Source organism: Sinocyclocheilus rhinocerous, unplaced genomic scaffold (genome assembly GCF_001515625.1).
Source record: "Sinocyclocheilus rhinocerous isolate Xijiao unplaced genomic scaffold, SAMN03320098_v1.1 scaffold1255, whole genome shotgun sequence".
In the NCBI taxonomy this organism is placed as follows: domain Eukaryota; kingdom Metazoa; phylum Chordata; class Actinopteri; order Cypriniformes; family Cyprinidae; genus Sinocyclocheilus; species Sinocyclocheilus rhinocerous.
This window is the reverse complement of record NW_015644619.1, coordinates 55,466-60,623: the sequence shown is the minus strand read 5'-3', so window position 1 is coordinate 60,623 and position 5,158 is coordinate 55,466. Positions and strand designations below refer to the sequence as shown.

Here is a 5,158-nt window from a genome sequence, read left to right as displayed (position 1 = left end):
CTCCCTGCTCATTCATGACAGGCTACACGGATGGGCAGGGAGGTTTTTGCCCAGAACAGAACCATACCGCCAAACCAAACTTTATGCTAAGTATCTATCATTTTGACGATAGTGGTCCTGACAGAACTATAGGATTGAATGCAGTTGTAATCTCTTTCATCTCACCAAATGTATCCAGGAGCTGTATTTTGAAGAATCTAAACACTAGAATCTCCAGCTCATTGAAGTCTGGAAGGGCAAAATAAGTGTAAACAAATAAGTGTACGTCCTTCATGATGAACTGAGCAATTAACAAATACTGTACTGTACAAATACTTTATTTGTTTTTTAAACATCAGATGATAAAATGCCATGACTAATAGATTTTTGGCTGTTGCTAATATACATGTTTAGTTACATGTGTATTTATTGACTCAAAATGAATTTGGGAAAAATATAAAAGCAGAAACTCTCAAATGTGTCACCCCACTTTGTAAGCGTTTTTTTTCTTCTTCTAAATCTATATCCTAAATCCATATCTCTGGTCTCAGCCATAATATTTTTACAACTGCTTTTACAATCATTACAACTGCTTTTAATATTTTTCAAAGCAGTTGTAATGGAGTTAATTACTCAATATTAATTTCTTGGTTATTGAACTGTTGTATTCAAAACACAATCACTCTTGAAATCATGCTGTTAGTATGGATATGAAAAGCAAGTTATTTGGTGCAACAGCAGTTGTTTGAGGTTTCTTTGTTTTGACAGTGGGTGATTCCACAGATGGTAAGAAGGGTTGAGAATGTGAACAGTTTGCTCAGATTTTACACAATAATGCTACCCGCTTTCTGTGTTTAAAGACATGATGTAAGCATGACATTTCTCAACAAATGTGACCCAAGAGCTCAAAAATGTAATTCAGTGTTTTAAAAGTATGGTAGGCCTACTGAACTTTTGGAAACTATTTGTTCCCACATCAATTCAGTAAAAGATAACTATAACTATAAACTGATGTTTTATTTACATTGTTATATTTAAAATAGCAAATGCTATCAAAAATGTATTATTCACACTAGTTTATAATAAATAAATCTGTGTGAATAATCAATTTTCTCTGAAAAAAAGTCACACAGTCAGTTAGGCCAGAGTCTTTAAAAATCAACTGACAAAAGCTTTGATGTTCTCTTTGAAAATTTATTGGCAATTCAATTAAGCAGATAAGTCAACACCATCTATGATACTTGAGTCAACTTTTGTTGTAGTTTAGGCTGCTTGTCTGGGTGCTGAAGGCATGTTCTGTTGTTCCTATGAATGAGAAAACCATATATATATATATTATTATTAATATATATATATTATATTTATATATAAACATTTTACATACATAACATTTTAATGTGCTATATGTTCAACAACCTTTGAACAAATGTAATGTGTATTTTGTAGTTAATTTGTAGGTATAGTATGAGTTCTGGAGGACAGAGATGAATGTGTGTGATGCTACACTCACAGCACTGGTAGAGCCTGTTGATTCTGATGATGTCATTCTGGCTCATCTCAGTAGATGTTGTTAGGGTTATGTTTAGTTTTTGTTCTGTTTTCATTGTGTTTTCAGTTTATCTGTTCCCCTGTGACCTAGTTTTACTTTGGCTCCTAATTGTCATTTTGTTCACCTGTGTTTGATTAATTAACTCATTAGTTCTTTTGTTTGCTCCCCTACAAATACTCTCAGTTTTCCCTTAGTCGGGGTCCGTTCTCGTTTATGTAATGTTGGTCTACTTGCCTGTCTCTGCTGATTAAAGTACCTTTTGTATATCTCCTTCGTCCTCGTGTGTGGGTACCTCACCAACCCGTAACAGAAGAACGGACCTTAACGATGACTGCAGCTGAGGACGCGCTGTGTGGTTTGCGGCAAGACGGTCGGAGGTTGGAGCGATATGTGGAGGGTTTCCTCGAGCTCTCCAACCGGGTGAGTTGGCACGATGCCGCTCTAGGTGCGTGCTTCCTGCTGGGGTTGGATGACGAAATAATCCGCTGCGATCTCCCAACGGGTGATTTTCCTTTGAAAATTAATCTCAATCTTAATCGAGCTGATTAATCTCGTACTATTCCTAAATAGCTCTGATATGGAAGTTGAGGAAGTAATGAGACTTCCCAAGCCTCGTCATCCAACTCCCGCAGGAATGCGCCGCGTCTCCCCAGTTCACCCCACGCCGAGAAACTCCACATACCACTCCAAGGGCTCCTACCGCCTGCCTAACCCCAAAATCCCTGTGGTCCTCCGAAGCTCCGCCGGAGTCGTCAGCCCAGGAGCGCCGGGCTCTCAGCAGTCAAGATGGCCGGCCGCTCGGTAGTCAAGCCCGCCAGACGTTCATGTGGCACTCGTCGCTCCAGTGTCGGCTCCAGCCCCAGAGCTCGCTCCAGTGTCGGCTCCAGCCCCAGAGCTCGCTCCAGCGTGTTAATCGGCGATAATGGATATGGCGCTGCCCCCGGGGTTCTTGGCACCCGTCCTCACCCCAGAAGCCGCTCTAACACGCTTCTCTGAGCCTCCTTCGCCCCCCAGGATTCCTAGATTTCCCCAAGAAGATTTTGGGGGGGGGGGCATATACCTGTGGCCGAGCCAACCAAGGCCACGGAGGATCCGCCATGGCCTCCCGAGGCCCCTGATCCGCCATGGCGACCCGAACTGCCTGCTCCGCCATGGCGACCCGAACTGCCTGCTCCGCCATGGTGACCCGAATTGCCGGCTCCGCCATGGCGACCTGAACTGCCACCTGTGTTTGAACTCATTAGTTCTTTCGTTTGCTCCCCTACAAATACTCTGTTTTCCCTTAGTCAGGGTCCGTTCTCGTTTATGTAATGTTGGTCTACTTGCCTGTCTCCTGGATTTGCTGATTAAAGTACCTTTTGTATATCTCCTTCGTCCTCATGTGTGGGTACCTCACCAACCTGTAACAGATGTACCCAGCGCAGCATTATTGTTAGGAATGGGAATCATAGTGGGGAGGCCATTCTTGGAGAAAGCATATCTGACAGAGCAAGTGACAGATGCAATTACATGACAGTCTTACACACAGAGAAACCGCATCTCCTTATACAGGACTCACTCACCTCTCGTACTGCATCACAGAGCTGTAGTCATAGGGAGTTCCCTGGTTTAGGGTGTTGATTTTGTTGAAGTTGTACTTCATGTCTGATGGGCAAACATAACATTTAGTCTAGTAGATGTGCACTAAAGTACTGGAATAATCGCTAAATGTATTCTTCAAAAATGGATTTGTTATTAACAGTGTACCATCAATGATGTTCTCCCAGATTACTTGGATGTGGTCTTTTCATGGTTGAAGCCAAGAGCGTGGAGAAGCTCATGCTGCACAGTGCTGGGGTAAAGGCAGCCATTACGGTCTAGAGACACAGTCTGGCTGTAACCTTGACGACCAACATACGAGTAGCATCTGTAAAACAGAGATCCATAAAATATGAATTTTTTACCCATCTCAGAATATTATCTTTATCTCTTCATTAACAAGTTACATTTGGGATGTAATTCTCATTCTGATGGAATTCTTCTGATTCTTATTCTAAACATGTTTGTTTGTAGTCCCATGCTGCTGATGCAAACCTTAATTTTGACTTCTGTATTTTTTGCATTGTCTTGAAACAAATTCTGTGTTGGTTTGTGATGTTTTTCTGATTTTGGTTGTGTTATGTAACCACTGCGAGACTCAATGCTGATATAGTCTCTCTCATTGCTGCGGGGGAAGAAGTGGATACAGGTGCTGTAGGAGAAAGAGTCCAGACCACGCTTGATGATCTCCACCTCACGGGAGGCTGAAAGGGCAAAGGTCAGAGGCTGCGTTGGAAAGGTTAATCTTTTTATTAAGTCTCAGCAGGATGCACGAGGTACTTTCATGACTTCAGCAAGGATACAGAATTTGACATACTTTTTACCTTTGTATGTAAGATGTAAAAACATAAATCATAATACTAGTGACTTACAATAGTGGCTGGCGATGACGTAAGGCACATAAATCTTGCCGTCACTGTATTTGGGCCAGAGGCAGCCGTAGGAGGTGCAGGGATCAGCATTTCTCTCATTCACAGCAATGTCATCTGATTAAGGGTAAGTAAGGGTAAGTCGTGGCCTAATGGTTAGAGAGTCGGACTCGTAACCCAAAGGTTGCGAGTTTGAGTCTCAGGTCCAGCAGGGATTGTAGGTGGGGGGAGTGAATGTACAGCGCTCTCTCCCACTACCACGACTGAGGTGCCCTTGAGCAAGGCACCGAACCCCCAACTGCTCCCCGGGCGCCGCAGCATAAATGGCTGCCCACTGCTCCGGGTGTGTGTTCACTGCTGTGTGTGTGCACTTTGGATGGGTTAAATGCAGAGCACTAATTCCTAGTATGGGTAACCATACTTGGCCACACGTCACTCACTCACTCATTAGCTTGGGCTCATCAGGTTCAGGAACTAACACATCAACAGTTCATTTGGGGCCATTTAGTAAAGGACAGGTGCAGCATATTGATGTGTATTGGTGAGAACGTACTGATGCCTCTGTTGGCTCTGTGCAGCAGTTCAGACACAGACAGCTTAGCAGACTTGTCCTCAACAACTATTATAAAAACACATCAACACATTCACTAATGAACCATTACTTCAATCAGTTCATCATGCAGAAACCATCAGCCTTTGCTAAATTGTTTCATGTTTCATTTCTTACAGTCTCATACAGTATGTAAAGTCAGAGCTGCTGGAGTATTTGACTTATGTGTTTTACCTTCCCCTCAGCTGAGAAAACCAGCAGCATGGCCAACAGGCCAAAGGAAACCTTGGTCACAAACATGGCAGACAAAGACCTATAATGAGAGAGAGAGAAAAATACCTGCATTTCCTTTTTTCATTTCCTTTTCAGTTAAAAAAATCTAGAAACCTCATGAATGGGAATCAGTTTGAATAGACACTTCAGAGATACCACTATTTTCACCTCAGTCCTACAAGATTCATAGAGCAACATGTTTTATATACCCTTGTGCTAGTTTATATCGCAATGCTCTTTACAAATATGGGCAAAAGAGTTAAGATTGTTTAACCTTGTTTGAAAAAGAGCAGGTGTGAAATTCCCTTCATTGGAACATGTGTCAAACAACGCTGATGAAAGCATCAGAACGTTTTGGTT

The 5,158-nt window shown here is 42.4% G+C and overlaps 1 pseudogene; it reads right to left on the bottom strand.

Annotated features, from left to right (window-relative positions):
- Positions 1 to 1,243: 1,243 nt before the first annotated feature.
- LOC107758454 (low choriolytic enzyme-like) lies at positions 1,244 to 4,825 on the bottom strand (annotated as a pseudogene).
- Positions 4,826 to 5,158: the final 333 nt, after the last annotated feature.